We start from the raw sequence: 20,789 nt of genomic DNA, 5'->3' as shown, positions 1-20,789 counted from the left end.
ACACATTCCTGATAAACCCTCTCAATAAATTAGGTACAGTTAACCAATATCATACGAGAATGTGTGTACTAATTGCTTGGTGAGAAACTAGTTTGTTCTGTAAACCTTCATTTAAAGTACAATAAAAAAAGAAAAAAAATGGGTATAGAAGGGAAATTTCTCAACATTATAAAGAGGATCTATGCAAAACAAACTGTCAACATCACTCTTAATGAAGAGAGGGTGAAAACAATCACCTTGAGGACAGGAACAAGAGAAGGATGTCCTTTAACACCACTTCTATTTAGCACTGTGTTGGAAGTCCTAGCTAGAGCGATAAGGCCAGAAAAAGAAATAAAGTGCATCCAAATTGGTAATGAAGAAGTTAAACTGTCCCTGTTTGTGGATGATATGATTCTATACATAGAAAACCCAAAAGACTTCACAAGAAAACTACTGGAACTAATAGAAAGATTAAGCAGAGTAACATGATACAAGATAAACATACAAAAGTCAATTTGATTCCTATACACCAATAAAGAGAATGATGCAAAGGAAATCAGGAAAACAATATCATTTATAATAGCCCCTAAAAAAATAAAATACTTAGGAATAAATTTAACAAGGGATAGAAAAGACCTATACAAAGAAAACTAGAAAACACTAAAGGAAGAAACTAAGAGATACATATAAATCGATAAACATACCATGCTCATGGATAAGTAGACTTAACATTGTGAAAATGACAATTTTATACAAAGTGATTTACAAATACAAGGCAATCCTAATGCAAATACCAGCACCATTCTTTGAAGAGACAGAAAACTAATCCTTAACTTTCTATGGAAAGAGAAGAAGCCCTGGATGAGTAAAGCACTATTGAAGATGAAGAATGAAGTAGGAAGACTTGCACTACCTGATCTCAGAACCTACTATATAGCTACAGTAGTCAAAACAGCTTGGTACTGGTACAAAAACAGATATATTGGCCATTTGGAACAGAATTGAGAACTGAGATGTAAAACCATCCACCTATGGTCAACTGATCTTTGACAAGGGCCTAAAGTCCATCAGATGGGGAAAAGACAGTCTTTTTAACAAATGGTGCTGGCAAAACTGGATGTTCCTCTGCAAAAAATAAATAAATAAATAAATAAAAGAAAAAAACATCCATACCTTACACCATGCACATACACAAAAAATTCAAAATGGATCAAAAACCTAAATATAAAGTTAAAAACTATAAATTTCTTAGAAGAAAAAATAGAATCAACACCAGAGGCCCTAATTAATGTCATTAACAGGATGCAAACCATAACCAACAACATACAAACTCCATAATATAACCTAGATTACTGGGATCTTCTAAAAATTAAACACTTAATGCTCATCAAAAGACTTCACCAAAAGAGTAAAACAAGAACCTACAGATTGGGAAAGAGTTTTTGGCTGTCACAAATCAGACAAAGGTCTAATCTCTAAAATATACAAGAAAATCCAACACCTCCACACACACAAAAAAAGACAATCCAATTAAAAAATAGGCAAAGGAAATGAACAGACACTTCACCAAAAAAGACATTGGAGGAGCCAACAGACATATGAGGAAATGCTTGCTATCGCTAGCCATTAGAGAAATGCAAATCAAAACCATAATGAGATACCATCTCACCCTAACATTACTGGCACAACCCAAAAAAAAAGGACACAAAAAATGTTGGAAAGCCTGCAGGGAGATCGAAACTTTTTGGCGCTGCTGGTAGGGATGCAAAATAATACAACCATTTTGGAAAACAATATGGTGGTTGCTTAGAGAAGTAGAAACAGAAATACCGTATGATCCAGCAATCCCGCACCTAGAATACATCCTAGAGAAATAAGAGTTATTACACGAATAGGCAGATACACACCCATGTTCATTGCAGCCTTGATCACAATTGTAAAAAGATGGAAACTACCTAGATGCCCGTCAATAGAGAAATGGATAGAAAAACTATGGTACATACAAAAAAAAAAAAACATACACACAATGGTATATTATGCAACAATAAAGAACATTGATGAATCCGCAAAGCATCTCATAACATGGGTGAATCTGTAGGGCTCTATGCTGAGTGAAATAATTCAATCACAAAGGGACAAATATTGTAGGAGGCTACTGCTGTAAAAACTTACAAAAATTTTACACACAGAAAGAAACATTTTTGGTTGTTACCAGGGATTGGAAGGGTGGGGATGAAAAAACACGAAATAGAAAATAGATATGTGGTAACTTTGGAGAAGGGTAAGATAGTATACAATAATGGGGAAGCCAGAACAACTTGTGCAACAAAAGGTCACTGAAGCTCCATAGACACATCCAAACTCCCTGAGTGACCTAATTGCCAAACTGAGGGCTGTGGGCACCAGGGTCTCAGGGAACATCTGGCTTAATTGGCATAACACAGTTTATAAGGAAAATGTTCTACATTCTGCTTACTGAGTAGCGTCTGGGGTCTTTAAAGCCTGTGAGCAACCATCCAAGATACTCCACTGGCATTAGCCCTTTGTGAGCAAGACAGAGTGAAGAAAACTGAAGGTATAAGAGAAATATTAGTCCAAAGGACTAATGGACCACATCTGCCATGGCCTCCACAGACTGACTCCACTACAAATAGATGGTGTCCAACTACCACCACTGACTGCTCTGACTGAGGTGACAATATAGGCTCCTGGACAGATCTGGCAAAAAAACTTAAAACAAAATGCTAACTCACATAAAAGACCAGACTTACTGGCCTGTCAGAGACTAGAGAAACTTCAAGAATATGGCCTGCGGACATCCTTTTAGCTCAGTAATGAACTCACTCCGGAGGTTCACCCTTCAGCCAAAGATTAGACAGGTCCATAAAACAAAATGAGACTAAAGGGGCACAACAGCACAGGGGCAAGAATGAGAAGGCAGGAAGGGGTAGGAAAGCTTGTAATAGGGAAGGAAGAGTGTTGACAATGTCACGGGGTTGGTAACCATGTCATGAAGCAATATGTATATAACAAAAAAAGTATACTAACTGTTTAATGAGAAACTAGTTTGTTCTCTAAACCTTCACCTAAAGTACAAAAAAAAAAAAATATTAAAAAAAAAATAGGTAAGTTTTTCCTTTAAAAAAAAGAACTTTTCGTTGACTTTTTTGGAAACAGCTGAATCATGAATTCTTTCACTATTAAATCAAAAAAAAAATATATTTTTTTGATTTAATAGTGAAAGAAATCAAAAGCTATGACTTATCACACCTTTTCCACCAATTAAGAAGCTGTCTCCAATCATATAGCTGCAAATATGGATACCAGCTACCAATGGTAGGTAGCATAGGAATCTGCCATGGACCCTATCATATGGGGAGGAAGATAGACTCAAGTCTAGTTGTGTGATGCTATCTTATTGGACCATGCTTGATTAAGTAATCATGGACTTACAGATGTTTTTGCTGTTTTATATATATATGTGTATATATATATATAAAGATATATATATAAATACATACATATATACATATATAAGCACATATGTGCCATAAAAACCAGTTACCACCATGTTGATTGCAACTCATGGTGACCTCAGGTGTGTCACAGTAGAACTGTGCTCCGTAGGGTTCTCAATGACTGATTTTTCAGAAGTAGATAGCCAGACTTTTCTTCCAAGGTGCTTCTGCATGGACATTTTGATTAATAGCCCAGATTGTTAACCAAGTGTGACACCTAGGGCCTCCCATATATAGATGGTTCTGGGTATTACCATAAAAATTTAGCTTTTGCTTGGATCGGTGCACTGCTGCCCACTGCTGCAGCAAACAGGCCAAGGTGTTTTATTCTCTACCAGACTGCAAGGGAGCCGCCATACGAACAACCAAATGCAACCCAATTATTTTCGGTGAGTCCCATTTTCTTTGCTGTTTTAGTTCAGATGTTCACAATGTCAGCCAAGGCTTGCCTGCTGCTGAGGTAGTGGAGGCTGGCAGTACTCAGATCTCTACAATTAAAGCATAAAAACACTCTATGACAGCAAAGCAGAGAACATGTAGCTTAACTTCAGTTTTACCATAAAGTAAAAATGAATACTATGAAAAGATGTTGAATATTTATATCAGGTCCAACTTGAAATTTCGGTTAGCATAATCTGCTTGACAGTGATAAAGAAATGCAAGTACTAGCAATAATTGCTATCATTTGTCTCATTTTAGTTATTTCATTTCCTTTGGTCACTAAAGTAGCTTCAGATGCCTGTCACTACCCATATCGTTTCTAACTTTTGCATTCCAATCACCAGTAATTATCAATCCTGCCTGTGTTTGATCACTCTTGGAATGTGAAAGTTGAAAACAAAGCTGAAGGTTCTGTAGTTGGAAAATAGGACCTTGGTAATACAAACAAAGCTGGGAATTGCATAATGGAGTTTTGCAAAACCAGTGACTTCTTCATTGCAAATATCTGTTTCCACCAACATAAATGGTGACTATACATGTAGACCAAACCAAACGGAATACACAGGAATCAAATCACCTACATCTATGGAAAGAGACAAAGGAAAAACTCAATATCATTAGTCAGAACAAGGCCAGGAGTTGACCGCGAATCAGACCAAGAATTGCTCATATGCAAGTTCAATTTGAAACTGAGGGAAATGAGAACAAGCCCATGAATTTCAAAGTACAACTTTGAGTATATCCCACATGAATTGAGAGGCCATCTCAAGGATAGATTTCACATGCTGAACACTAATGACCAAAGACCAGACGAGTTATGGAATGACATCAGGGACATCACACATGAAGAAAGCAAGAGGAAATTGAAAAGAAAACAAAGAAAAGACCAAAATTGATGTCAGAAGAGATTCTGAAATCTGTTCTTGAATGTTGAGTAGCTAAAGCAAAGGGAAGAAATGATGAAATGAAAGAGCTGAAGTGAAGATTTCAAAATGCTGGAGAAGGCAAAGTATTACAATGACATGTGCAAAGACCTGGAGTTAGAAAACAAAAAGAAAGAATACACTTAGCATTTCTCAAGCCGAAAGAGTTTAAGAAAAATTCAAGCCTAGAGTTACAATAATGAAGAATTCTACAGGGAAAATATTGAATCATGCAGGAAACATCAAAAGAGATGGCAGGAATACACAGAGTCAGTATACCAAAAAGAAGTGGTCGACATTCAACCATAGACACATCCAAAAAGTTTTGGGACTGAATTGCTGGGCTGAATGCTATGGGGTCCACGGTCTCTGGGAACATCTAGCTCAATTGACAAAACATAGTTTATAAAGAAAATGTACTACAGTCTACTTTGGTGTGCAGCCTCATAGCTCTTAAAAGCCTGTGAGTAGCCAACTAGGATGCTCCACTGGTCTCACCCCTTCAGGAGCAAGGAAGAATGAAGAAAACTAAAGACACAAGGGAAATATTAATCCAAAGGACTAATGGACCATGTCTACCATAGCCTCCAGCAGAATAAGTCCAGTAGAACCAGATGGTTACAAGCTAACACCAGTGACTGCTCTGACAGCGATCACAAAAGAGGGTCCTGGACAGACATGGAAAAAACTGTAGAACAAATTTCTAACTCAAAAAGAAAGACTAGACTGGCTGGCATGACCGAGAATGGAGAAACACTGAGAGTACGGCCCTCGAACACCTTTTCAGCTCCATAATGAAGTCATTCCTGAGGTTCAAAATTCAGCCAAAGATTGGACAGGCCCATGAAACAATACGAGACTAAAGGGGCACAGCAGCCCAGGAGCAAGGATTAGAAGCCATAAGGGAACAGGAAAACTGGTAAGAGGGGGGAAAAAAAAGGATTTAAAAGGACTCAGGAAGACAAGTAAAGTATTATGATACATGTGCAAAGCCCTGCACATAGAAAACGAAAAGGAAAGAACACACTCAGCATTACTCAAGCTAAAACAACTGTGCTGATGTTGTTTTCCATCCTTTCTCCTTTCATGGTACATGTAGACAAAGCACTATTTAAACCTAAGTTTCTCAGTCATAAGAAAACTAAGTAAAATTTTTGAAATTTATTTATCAATGATGTATCCTTCATAGTATGGTTTCCTATAAACCTGAGAAGTTTTTAATCCTTATTGCTAAAGAAGGAACTCTCCCTCCCCCTGCATGATGCTATAACTAGCTGATTATGAACTTAAAAGTAGACAAAGGGCACAGAATATCCACAAAAAGAAACACAAATGGTCAGCGAACATGAAAATGATTAGCCCTTTCTTTTATCAAAGTAACACAAATATGAGTATTTTTCCCCTCCTTTCAAACTGGCAAGATTTATTTTAGTACTCAGTGTTGGTATGGATGTGATGAGACAGTCTCTATCCTGTACCACTTGTGGAAGTATGGACTGGTAGAATCATTCAGAAAGCAATTTGTCCTCATGTAACAAGTACATCAAAAGGCAAAATGTTTACCTTGGCTCAGCATTTCTATTAAGAAGCTACAGCACCACCTGTTAATTTTCCCCTTATATTTACTTTTCCTTTTAACTTTATGTAATCAGAGCCCTGGATTTCAGCTGGGCTAATGGCTGCCCAGAATAAACACTACTTGTTCTAGCCACCCTTCCAGCCAGATGTGGACTTACTGTTTAAGATCAAGCCAATGGGATGTAACTGGAAACATGTAGATAAGATTTATTGAAATTCTCTATCATTGATTTCACCCCACTTTCTAAAAGCAAATTCTCAGATCCTTAGACTCTCCTCCAAATTGCTTACTCAATGTTCAAATTCTACTATAGGTTCTTCCTAATATCCATCTTACTGAAATATACCACATGAAGTTAATTTTGATAGCAAACCGGTTATTCACTATAGTTATTTGTTAAAACACAAGTTATTCCATTCTTGAACAGCAATTTACTTCCTTTAACAAATTAGTCAATGAATTCAGATGAATCTCGGACTTAAAACTATTTGCAGACTATCACAGTATCATTAACACACACATACAAATCAAAGATTCTAATGAAGAAATTTAAAACTGATATAATTATTGGAGTGTCACCTCACTACCAAAAGTTAAGCTGACGTGCAATTCAAAAGTCACATATGTGGAATCACTGTTAGAAGAGTATGAAAACTTCAGTAATTATTAGTCTGTCATGATAAAAGTTACAAGAATTCTGACCCATATAATAAAGATATCATTTTACTGACACTAATCTTATTCTTGGGCTTAGAAGAAATCTGTACTTTTTATTTTAACAACAATAAAAGATTCTGACATTAAATTGAATTTTTCAGAACCTTTCAACGTCTTTTTAAACTTCTTTCTATTTGCTTGACTTCATATAATGAATAGTTTACAATTTTAAGCAAGTAAGTTAAAAATATATCTTTCTCCTGGGGGAATTAAAAAATAGTAGGTGGCAAGAATAAGCTATTGAGACAAAAACAGTTCTCATTCTCATTTCTTGCTCTGCCAGTGCAGGCTGAAATTTACTATACAATCCCGTTACATTTGATGACTTATTTTTAACAAAATGGTCACCACTCTTCCATGAGGAGGATCATTTTCATTATATAAAATTCTATTAAAAAAAAAAAAACTCTATTGGAGTAGAAAAAGAATATATGCCATTTTGTTTGAAATGTTCAGGAAAATAACAGTTTTAAAATGAAATTATAGTACATGAGGAATACATTTTTTTAAAGGAAATTTCACATGCATCTTTTTTTCAAGAACATTGGTCCTAACCCCAACCTCTACGTACAGTTTTTCTTTCTTATCATTTGAATTTTCAAATATTCAGCCTCTTCAAAGAGGAACATATTTAGAGTTAACATTGCCTAAATGAAAATGAAAAAGAGAGAGAAAAGCAACTACAATGAAAACAACCATAAAAAAAGCTTAGACTTACCCCGTTGGTTGGCTGTGTCCATAAAACCTGTGTTGCAGAAGTAAGAAGAGGGCGCCCAATCTCTCAGCATATGTAACCCAGGTTCTATTTATTGATATCCAGGATTCACAGTCTCCTACCCTCTAATCATCAGAAATACTGGCCCTCCAGGTTAGTAGAAGGCATCTTTAATGAAACATTTTGTGGAAGTAAAAATATTCTTTTAAGTGACTAACTCACCAGGCCTTGCAGTTTGTTTGTGGCTTCTGATAACTAGATGGCAGCATAATTTGATGCCTCAGATTTGAATTATGATTCCGAGAACAACAAATCCAACCCATTAACATCAAATCAATTCCAACTCATAGTGACCCTAAAGGGCAGAGAAGAACTGACCTATGGGGTTTCCAAGGAGTCCCTGGTAGATTCAAACTGCTGACCTTTTGGTTAGCTGCCGTAGCTCTTAACCACTACATCACCAGGGTTTCCATGATTCTGAGATCCCATTTAAATCAGTGTTATTGCTCAAGTCACTGTGCCTACATGTTGGACAAATTTATTTTTTGCTTTTGTTGGTAAAATAGACCCAACACATCGGCCATTTCAACCATTTTCAAGTGTACAATCCAGTGGTGTAAGGTGCATCCACAAAGTACAACCATCACTACTATTTGTTTACATTTCAAGCTTATATTTCAAATTCAAATTTAGAATGTGACATTCCTGTTTGATTTTATACTTGTAGTTATTTTCTTTTACTCTGAAAGTTTAGGTTCCAACATTAATATAATTATTTGTTTTATGCAAATAATATACAGTAATACATATTAGCATAGCAATACTAAAAGAAACCCTGGTGTTGCAGTGGTTAAGTGCAAGGCTGCTAACTGAATGGTTGGTGGTTCAAACTCACCGACTGCCCCTCGGGATAAATGGAAGCCAACAGGCACATCTTTCTTTGAAGGGGTGCCTGATGAAGTTGAACCACCGACTTTTCAGTTGGCAGCCTAGCTTTTAACCATTGTACCACCAGGGCTCCTTCCCATAAATATTACAGTCTAGGAAACATTGAAGGGCAGTTCTGCTCTGCCCTGTATGGTTGCTATGAGTTGGAATCAACAGGATGGCATGCAGAAACAACAACATTGAGAGAGTATGGGTGGCTTCAGTGCTGAGTTAGAAAGGGAACCCGCAGTAGAAAGCAGAAGAGTACTGACACATTGCAGGAATTGAATCCAATGTCCCAAAACAATTTGTGGATAAATTTTTGAATGAGAAACTAATTTTCTCTGTAAACTTTCATCAAAAATACAATTAAAAAAAAAGTATCAGTATCATTATTGAAAACTGAGTTGTTTACAAATGTTTCTGTTTCTTAGAATTTACAAGAGATTAAAGTCAAACTACTGACCTCTCTGTTCGCATAACATAATTCTCTCTAGCTAAGCCAGAGATATAATAGTTAGCAGTTTTTTTAAATTTATTTACAATTGTTTTATTAGAAATATTTACATGGCTCCAAAGCTAAATCTGCAAAGCAAAGTATATTCAGGAAAACTGGGGTCATTTTATTTCCAAAAGCTTTTCTCTCCATCTCATTATATGTAACCATTTTTACTAAGTTTTTACTTGTTCTTCCATGATTTTGTAAAACATTTATATATGTATACACACACATATATATATATATAATATTTCTGCCATTTCCTAGGGTGCCATTTTGCTATTGTCAATCAATATCACATCATGGAGATCACTACATAGCAATATATTGATTTTGAAATATTCCTTATTCTCTTTTGCAGCTACATTTTATTTATTTATTTATTTTAGTGTAGATATACCTTAATAATATAAGCAGTATTCTATTGATGAACATTTGATGTATTTCCCATCTACCCTTATTCTAAATGTTGCTGAAATCCATAGTTTGTGCATATATCTTTTCATAGTCTTGCTAGTGTGTTCTTGAGACAGATTAATGAAAAATAAATAAAAATAAACCTAAACCCACTGCTGTCCAGGTGATTCCGACTCACAGCAACACAATAGGACAGAGTAGAGCTGCCTGATAGAGCTTCCAGAGAGTGCCTGGTGGATTTGAACTGCCAACATTTTGGTTAGCAGCCGTAGCTCTTAACCACTACGCAACCAGGGTTTCTGAAAGAGGATGTAATTTTACTAAATACTGCTAAATTCTCTCAAAAACGGTTTCACCATTTATTCATTCCTAACTACTGCGTATGACAGTGTCTGTTAACCAATAGCTTAGCCAACAGAGGAGGTTATCAGGCTATAAAAATGGTATTGGCAAGCAGTTCATAACTGTGAACAAAGTTTTTCCTAAGAATTCAAGAGCTTAAAGCAAAATCAACTCTATGTAAAAGAGTTGAGAACACTTAATGAAAAAAAAAAATAACATAAAGAGATGAAAACTATAGTGGCTTTGCTCAGAATATAAGCAGAAGGAAAATATAAACTTATTATAGAAATAACAATTATTCCCAGAAATAAAAAATCTGGATGTCCAGCTAGAGAAGAATTAGCAGAAATAAATGGAAAAGTATTTAAATTGAATTAGAGAGAAAAGTAGTACTAGCTGAGTGTAATACACTATGGACACTCAAGTGTAATCAGAGACTTTAAGGAAGAAAAATATATTAATATATAGACATGGAAAATATATTATTTAAAAAAAATGTTACAAAATAAATAGACAGTGTCTCAGGAAAAACTAGCGAGTAGATTCCAACCCACAGCGACCCTACAGGACAGAGTAGAACTGACGCATATTGTTTCCAAGGAGTAAATGGTGGATTTGAGCTGCAAGCTCTTAAACATGTGCCACCAGAGCTCCAGATGTGTCCCAGGAAATTTTATTTACTGCAAAGAAGAAAGGATCCTTCAAGCATTGAGGCAAAAAGTTCCAAGTAAACCCACCCACTGCTGTCGAGTCGATTCCGACTCATAGCGACCCTATAAAGAGGTATATATTTTGCTGGACTCTACATGCTACATAGCAACATGCAATGCTAGATGAGAATTTAACTCAGGGAAGAAAGCAGAAAGGAAGAATTGTATATTTAACCATTATCTCACAAGTATTAACATTCTCAGAGTATAATTATTGTTAAGTCTTTCTTTAATAATGTATTTTAACAAAGGGATTGGGAGTGAAAAATTTATCTATTTACATACAACAATAAGCCTAAAACAACCAAGAGGTTATGGTTATTGAATAGAATGGAATGTTACAAAATACGAAAATTTGAAACATATACTGACCAAAAGCAGAAAAATCCAGAACAGAATTTCAAATTCTCGTGGAATGTAGAATTACTGCATTCATGGAGGCTAGATGAACTCGAAATATTTTCCCTGATATAATCCTTAAACCTGAAACCAAAAATATCCCCTGAAGTCTTCTTAAATCCAAATAATAATGTAGCTTTACTACTAAAGTATGTGGGCCTTAAATTTTGTTCTCTTTAAGGCCTATGTACATGGAAGAAAATTTACAAAAGAAACCCTAAAGATTAGATAGGAATCTTAGGGGGCAGTGAATTTATGTTACTAGAGGAGGAACAAACCAGAAAAGGAGGTTGTGAATGGTTGCACAGCTGGGAGAATAGAATCAGTGTCACTAAATTATACCTGTAGAAACTGTTGAACTGGAGTATGTTTGACCGTTTATACTCTGAACCACAACAAAACACATAAAATAAATTACAAACAAAACAAGAAACATACGGCTATGATATCGCTAACAAAATAGAAAAGTAAAGGAGCAAAGATGGGAAGTTACATGCAAAAAGAAGGACTTCATCTTTTATAAAATCATAAAGAGAACCACTAAGAATAATAACATTTTGTTGTTGTTCCTAGGTGCTGTGGAGTTAGTTCTGACTCCTAGTGACCCCATGTAATAGAGAACAAAACACAGCCCTTTCCTGTGTCATCCTCACAATCATTGCTATGTTTGAATGCATTATTGCAGTCACCGTGTCAATCTATCATATTGAGGATCTTTTACTCTTTCCCTGACACTCTAACAAGCATGATGTCCGTCTCCAGGGACTTGTCCCTGCCAATAACATATCCAAAGCACCTGTGCCAAAGTCTCTCCATCCTTGCTTCTAAAGATTGTTCTGGCTCTACTTTTCCCAAGACAGATTCGTTCCTTCTTCTGGCCCTTCATGGTATATTCAATATTCTTAGCCAACGCCATAATTCAGAGGCATCAATTCTTCTTTGCTCTTCCTTAATCCATTGTCCTGCTTTTACATGCATATGAGGTGATTGAAAACACCATGGCTTCAGTCAGGTGCGCCTTAGTCCTTAAAGTAACATCTTTGCTTTTTAACACTTTTTTTTTTTTAAATTTTTATTAAGCTTCAAGTGAACATTTACCATTCCAATCAGTCTGTCACATGTAGGTTTACATACATCTTACTCCCTTCTCCCACTTGCTCTCCCCCTGTTGAGTCAGCCCTTACAGTCTCTCGTTTCGTGCCAATTTTACCTTCTTCCCTCTCGCTATCTTCCCATCCCCCCTCCAGTCAAGAGTTGCCAACACACTCTCCCGTGTCCACCTGATTTAATTAGCTCACTCTTCATCAGTATCTCTCTCTAACACTTTAAAGAGGTCTTTTGTAGCTGATTTGTGCCATGCAATGCATACTTTCATATCCTGACTGCTGCTTCCATGGCTGTAGACTGTGGATCCTAGTAAAACGAAATCCTTGACAACTTCAATCTTTTCTCCATTTATCATCATGTTGTTTATTGGTCCAATTGTGGGATTTTTGGTTTCTTCTTGAAGTATAATCCATACTGAGTCTTTGCTCTTATCTATATTTGCTTCAAGTACTCTTTGCTTTTTGTAAGGAAAGCTTGTGTCATCTGCAGTTTGTTCACGAGTATTCTTCCATACAACCAGTCAAAATCGAGTTTATTAAAATATTTTTTTTTGTTAATTTGACTTTGGACAGTATAAATATACAATTATGAGACAATATTAAATTTAAAACCCAAATTTTAAAAATAATGAAATAAATGGGCATAAATGGTATTGGATTAGCACATAACCACACTGAAAGGAACAATTCAGAGTGACTGAGAAGTCAGTAATTTTTGTATATCTTAGATAAAATCAATCTCATGGACAGACTGCAAAGTAAATTTTTTTTAGTAATTATATTGTTGTGGCAGTGTTGATATTATTATTCTGAGGCTACTGTGTAATATGAAAAAAAAAAAAAAACCCACTGCCGTCGAGTCGAGTGTAATATGAGGTAAAGAAAATAAGTGATTGTGTAATTTTCTAAATCCATCATTCTTAGTGTCCTTTTAAAATCTGGTTAATAAAGAGAATGAGTCAAGTATTTACACTTTCTTTCCAACATAAATTGTGTCTCTATGTAGCCAAATAATACATAATGGAAATTTCTTTTATACTCATATTCCAGCAAATAAATGAAGAATGAAAATAGCTAATAATTTTTTTTTGCAACCCATCTCCTCGATATGAATTATTTGATCTAGGCCTTGGGTATTAACAATTTAGACCAAAACAAGAACAAACAAAAAAAAAAAATTCAGGCATTTCAAATCTGTACCTGATAGAACTTGCCAGTATAAACTTGCTCCCATAGAATTTGATCAATTCTAAAGATCCAGCAACAGATTTGTAGAAAATCTATGCAACGAACAAACAAAAATAACAGAAAATTTTCCTTCATGACTTCACTGATGTCATGTTACCTCAGTGAAATGTCCTGAAACAAAAAAATCAAACCTGTTGTCATAAAATCAATTCTGATTCATGGTGAGTCCATGAGTGTCAGAGAAGTACTGTGCTCCGTAGAGTTTTCAAGGCTGTGACCTTTCAGAAGGAGATCACCTGGTCTTTCTTCCAAGGTGCCTCTAGCTTGGCTTGAACCACCAACTTTCATGTTAGTAGTACAGCACTTAACTATTTGCATCACCCAGGGACTGAAAACCTTTCATGTCTCTTCTATACCTCCCAGACTTCTGCAGCACCCACCTCAAGATTTCAAGCTCACAACATCCCCTACCTGTCATCATGTGCCCTGGTTATTATGTTTTACCTGTGGCCATAACTGTGAACAATTTTTCCTAAAATGGTCCAACTTCTGCTGGAAGGAACCATCATCAGTAGGGTGCATCCCTTTGCTCTGATAGGAACCACGAGTCCATCTCCAGAGAAAACTCTGAGCAGAGGAACAGAAGAGAAGCAGCAGCTACCCAAGAGCTTGGGCCATGGTTCTTTCGTGGGAAGAAGTTTCCACTGTTTGCACTATTTCAACTGCAATTGCATCCCATCCTAGTGTTAGAATGACAGGTATCAGTAGTGGATCTAAGCCCCTGTGGCTACATGATGATCTCTCTGTCTAGAAATGTTAGGTACTAAATTCCCCCACCTCCTGAAACTATGGGGACATTCAGGTAGAACAGGTCAAATGGGGGAAGGGAAATGATGCATGCTTGTCCCTTTTCCCCCCACCTACTTGGGTGAAGGCCCTGGGCAAGTGGTGTCCAGGGCTGCGGGAACCACCAAAGGTGAGAGCCCAGGGTAATAGAGAGAAATGTTGAGAAACTCATCCTGTATTGAATGATTCCCTTGTTTTTGCTTCCTCGTTGCTTGTGGGGTCTTCTGATAGGACTCGAAGACCACACACATGGAATGACCAGCTGAAAGTCCAAATTCCAAATGGTGGGACATTGTTGTGCAGAAACCTAAGCATTTGAAGCTCTGGTTGCAGTTTCACTCTCCTGTTCCCTCTACTTCTTCACAGAACTGGTGCTGCTATTGCTGTTTCATCTTAATCTTCATCACCACCTCTATTGTCAACTCTTTTTCAATGTCACCACTGCCATTAACATGTTCTCAGATGCCCAAACCCTGCTGACCTCCTGAAGAGATAAGGAATCACCATGGTGTTTCTGCCTTGGAATGTCTTGTAGTAGAATTAAGAATGGAACATCAGCACAGGAAAATGAGAGAAAAGAGAAGGCATAGGAGGAATGGTCTGGGAGGGCTTTAAGGAAACATATGTGTATATCAATATAGAACTGGGGTATTTTAAATGGTGCAAGGATTTGCATACAGGAGGGATCTTAGAATGATGTCTTTAGTTCTCATTGGCATTCTTATGTGCCTAGAGCCCAAAGAATAATTAACACCACTGGCTTGGATGGGTTTGAAGCTTTAACTCAGGGTGACCTTAGGTATAACAGAACAAAACATTGCCTGGTCCTGCACCATTTACATAATTGTTGTTATCTTGGTGTTCATTGTTACTGTCACATGTCACTCTATCTCATGGAGGGCTTCAACTTAATTTTGCCGACCCTCTACTTTACCAAGCATGATGTCCATTTCTAGAAATTCTGTCCTGATTACGTATCCACAGCACATATGACAAAATCTCGTCATCCTCCGTAGCTTCTGAGGAGCATGGTACTTGTGACTTATGTCTTATGAGTTCACTGTTAATTTAATTATATGGAAGAGTAGCGCTTACATTATAAGCTTCAGTCTTGTTCTTTTGCCACTTAATCAAGACATCAGAGAAACATAACTGGCATCAAGACCCCCCTGCAGTTGTTGTTATTAGGTGCCATCAGATCAGTTCTAACTCATAACCACGCTAGGCATACCAGAAGGAAACCCTGCCCAGTTCTGAGCCATCCTCACAGTCTTTGCTAGGTGTGAGCCCATTTTTGCAACCACTGTGTCAATCCATCTTGTCGAGCCTTCCTCATTTTCACTGATCCCTCTTCATTACCAATCATGTCCTTCTCCAGGAACTGGTCCCTCCTAATATAATCTTCAAAGCACCTGAGATGAAGTTTCACCATTCTCCCTTCCAAGGAGCTCTAGGGATGTCTTTATTGCAAGACAGGCTTGTTAGCTCTTTTGGAAGTCCATGGTATATTCGGCATTCTTGACCAATACAACAATTCAAAGGAATCAATTCTTTGTCAGTCTTCCTTATTCATTGTCCAGTTTTTGCACATATATGAGTTGACTGAAAATACCATGGCTTAGATCAGGCACAACTTAGTCCTCAAAATGACAGCTGTGATTTTCAACACATTAAAGAGTCCTTTTGCAACATAATTCTCCAGTGCAATACATTGTTGGATTTCTTGAGTGCTGCTTCCATGTGCGTTTACTGTGGATCCCTGCAAAGAGATATGTAAATTAAGAGTATCAACAAATTCTTTCTCCTTGGGTTCCTGACTCTTCTAATATTTGATTGTATCATGGGGCAGTAAAGGCTTTGCATCTGCTTGGTCCTGTTTCCATACAGGCTTATGGACTTACAGAAGCATTTGAGAACTGGTCACAAGAAACTTTCTTGTCCAAGTCTTTTAGTTCTTTTTTCTCAAAATATCAAGTTTGTGTATCTATTTTTTTAAATTGTGCTTTAAGTGAAAGTTTAAAATTCAAGTCAGTTTCTCATACAAAAACTGGTACACATATTGTTATGTGACCCTAGTTCCCCTCCCTACTGTGTGACAGCACACTTCACCTCTCCACCCTGTATTTTCCTTGTCCATTCAACCAGCTCCTGTCCCCTTCTGCCTTCTCATCTCACCTCCAGTCAGTGTCTGCCCATTTAGTTTCGTGCATCTACTTGAGCCAAGAAGCACACTCTTCTACAGTATCATTTAATATCTTATAGTCCAGTCTAACTTTTGTCCAAAGAATTGGCCTCAGGAATGGTTTTAGTTTTGGGATAACAGGAAGTCTTGGGGTGATGAACTCTGGGGTCCCTCCAGTGTCAGTGAGACCATCAAGCCTGGTCTTTTTAGTAGAAATTAAGTTCTGAATCCCACTCCCAGACTGTTCCATCTGGGACTCTGTGTTGTATTCCCTGTCAGGGTGATCATTGGTGGTACCCAGGCACCATCTAGTTTTTCCTGCCTCAGGCTGATGGAATCTCTGGTTTATTAGGCCCTCTCTGTCTCTTAGGCTCATATTTTCCTTGTGTCTTTGGTATTCTTCATTCTACTTTGCTCCAGGTAGGTTGGTACCAATTCATGCATCTTAGATGGCTGCTTGGTAGCTTTTCAGACTCCAGATGCCACTCATCAATGTGGGTTGGCGAACATTTTCTTAATAAACTTTGTTAGGCCAATAAACCTAGAAGTCCCCTGAAACTGTGGTCCCCAGGCTTCTGCCCGTGCTACTTTGTCCTTATAAGTGTTTAGTTGTATTCAGGAAATGTCTTAGCTTTTGTTTAGTCCAGTTGTGCTGACTTGACCTGAATTGTGTGTTGTTCTTCCCTTCACCGACAATAATTCTTGTCTACTATCTAATTAGTGAATACCCTTCACCCTCTCTCCCCACACTAGTAAGCATCAAAGAATGTTTTCTTCTGGGTTTAAACCTTTTCTTGAGATCATATAGTTGTGGTCTCATATAATATTTGTCCTTTTCTAACTGACTAATTTCACTCCGCTTAATGCTTTCCAGATTCCACCAAGTCATGAGAGGTTTCTCAGATTCATCATTGTTTTTTATTGTCGCATAGCATTCCATTATGTGAATATACCACAATTTGTTGATTCATTCATCAGTTGATGGATTCCTAGGTTGTTTCCATCTTTTTGCTATTGAAAGCAGTGCTGCAATGAACGTGGTTGTGCATATATCTATTCCTCTCACAGCTCTTATTTCTCAAAGATATATTCTAAGCAGTGGGATTGCTGGGTCATATGGCACTTATATTTCTAGCTTTTTAAGGCAGCTCAAAATCAATTTCCTATGTGGTTTTACCATTTTACATCTGCACCTGCAGTGTGTAAGTGTTCTAGTCTCTCCACAGCCTCCCCAAAATGTATTATTTTGTGTTTCTTTGGATTAATGCCAGCCTTGTTGGGGTGAGATAGTGTCACATTGTAGTCTTGATTTACTTTTCTCTAATAGCTCATGATGATAAGCATTTCCTCATGTATTTGTTACCAGCCTTGATGTCTTCTTTTCTTCTTTGGCGAAGTGCCTTTTCATACCTTTTGCCTATTTTTCAATTGTGTTATTTGTCTTCTTGTTGTTGTGGTATGCAGTACCTTGTAGATTTTAGAGATGTGACACTGTGCATTTGTCATAGCCACACATTTTTTCCCAGTCTATAGGTTGTGTTTTTACTCTTTTGGTGAAGACTTTGCATGAGTGTTAAGTGTTTGATTTTTAGAAACTCCCGGTTATCTAGTTTCTCTTTTTGTGTTTGTACAGTATTAGCAATGTTTTGTATTTCTGTTAGGGCTCCTAGCATGCTCCCTACTTTTTCTCCCATGAATTTTATTGTTTTAGATTTTATATTTAGGTCTTTAACCCATTTTGAGTTAGTTTTTGTGTATGGTGTGAGGTATGGGTCTTATTTCATTTTTATGCAGATGGGTATTCAGTTATTTCATCACCATTTATTAAAGAGACTGTCTTTTCCCCAGTTAAGGACTTTGGGCCTTTGTCAAATATCAGTTGCTCATAGGTGGATAAATTTTTGTCTGGATTCTTAATTCTGTTCCACTTTTCTATGCATCTGTTGTAGTACCAGTACCAGGCTGTTTTGACTACCATGGTGATATAAAAGCTTCTCAAATCAGGTAGTGTGAGGCTTCCCACTTTGTTATTCTTCTTCAGTAATGCATTATTTATCCAGGGTCTCTTCCCTTTCCATATAAAGTTGGTGATTTGCTTCTCCATCTCATTAAAAAATGCCATTGGAATTTGGATTGGGATTGCTTTGTATCTATAGATTGCTATAGAAGCTTCTGTTTGTCTGGAAATGTCATAACTTTGCCATCATATTTGGGAGACTGTTTTGCTGGATATATAATTATTGCCTGGAATTTTTTTTTCCTTCAAGTCTTTACATACGTCATCCCATCGCCTTTTTGCCTGCATGGTTTCTGCTGAGTAGTCCCAGCTTTGTCTTGTTGGATCTCCTTTGTAGGTGACTTTTCATTTATCCCTAGTTGCTCTTAAAAATCTCTATCTTCAGTTTTGACAAGTTTGATTATAATATGTCTTGGTGACGTTCTTTTGGGATCTACCTTGTGTGGAGTTTGACGAACCTCTTCAATAGATGTCTTCTCATTTTTCAGGATCTCAGGGAAGTTTTCTGCCAAGGAATCTTCAACATCTCTCTGATTTTCTTTTATCTCCCTCTTTCTGGTACTCCAAGCACTCAGATGTTATTCCTCTTGATAGAGTCCCACATAATTCTTACAGTCTCTTCATGTTTAAGTTCTTTTATCTGATTTCTCCTCAAACTTGTTGATGTCAAGTGCTTTATCTTCAGTCTCACTAATTCTGACTTCCATTGCCTTAATTCTGTTCTTATGACTTTCTACTGAATTGTCTACTTCTGAAATTTTATTTTTAATCTTCTGAATATCTCTTTGATGTCTCTCTATTGATTCTTGCAGCCTAGGAAATTTTTCATTGTGCTCTTGTCAATCTGCTTAAGTTCCTGTAAAGCTTGTGGTTCCTTGGCTTAGTCTGCGATTTGCCTGATCTCCTTCCTGATCTCTTGAAGAGTTCTGTATGTTAATCTGTTGTATTCTACCTCTGGTAATTCCAGGAAGTGTCTTCATCCAGATGATTTTTTGATTTGTTGTTTTGGGAGTTTTCTGAAGCCATATTGGCCTGCCTGTTTATGTGATTTCATATTGACTATTTTCTCTAAGCCATCAATAAGTTATTGTATTTATTTTTTTTACATTTGCTTAGTGTATCTTAGCTTTTGTTTTGGTTTGTATTTATATCTCTAAATAGGATGCTCATGTGAACTAATTTGATTATTGGTGTCTATGAAGCTCTAACTTCCTGTCACCAGGTTGTTATTGCTCTTACATGGTATGTGAGCCCAGAAGTCCATTCATTTTTTTTTTTGAATTCATCTCAGGTGTCCAGATAATCACCAAGCATATGGTTCAAGCTCTCACCTACAGTTCTAGATGATCAGGAGTAATTGGTATAGGTACAGGTATTTGGGCCCAGTACGGGGTCACAATCTGATCAAAGCTGGTGTCTGACAACCATCCCTGAGTGTCTGTGAGGAAAGTGTTTCCATGTTCTCTACAGTGTGTAGGTGGGTGTGTTTTGAATCTGGACTATGAGCACCCAGTGCTGTTGGCTGTAAGGACCTGAAGGCAACGCTTATTCTTGGACCCCTGTCACAGATAGCTAGGTGTATTGGGTGGATCCACCTGTCCTCAGGCCCCTGATGTGGGTAGGAGAGGACCCTGCTTAATTGGCAAAGTGGTGTCAAAAGACATAAACTTGCCACTTCACTATGTAGCTAAAACAGATGTAGTTAGACTTCAGTTATATACCCAGTTTGTCTGTGCCAATGAGGGCCTAGGCTTTTGTAGTGGTCCCACACAAGCCTATGCAGGGGCGAACACGTTCAAAGTCCATGGAGTCCTTATGCCTGTGCCTAGGAAAAGGTGCTGTTTCTGCCCTGATTTCCTGGATTAGGGGATCCGGCAAATAAAGAACATAAATAGTGAATACAGACGTCAACCTCACATGATGGAATACATAGGAATCAAATTTACTAAATCAGTGAAAACAGACAATAGAAAAGCTCAAAATCATCAGTCAAAACAAGACGAGGGAGGACTTCAGAAAAGACCGTCAATTACCCATATACAAGTTCATGCTGAAGCTGAAGAAAATTAGAGCAAGTCCATGAGAGCCAAAGTTCAAACTTGAGTATATCCCACCTGAATTTAGAGACCATCACAAAAAGAGATTTCATGTGTTGAACACTAATGACCTAAGACCAAACGAATTGTGGACTGACATCATGTACATCATATATCATGAAAGATACAGCTTATTGAAAAGACAGGAAAGAAAGAAAAGACCAAGATGGATGTCAGAGGAGACT

Source organism: Loxodonta africana, chromosome 6 (assembly GCF_030014295.1).
Source record: "Loxodonta africana isolate mLoxAfr1 chromosome 6, mLoxAfr1.hap2, whole genome shotgun sequence".
NCBI classification, from domain to species: domain Eukaryota; kingdom Metazoa; phylum Chordata; class Mammalia; order Proboscidea; family Elephantidae; genus Loxodonta; species Loxodonta africana.
This window is presented reverse-complemented; position numbering follows the sequence as displayed.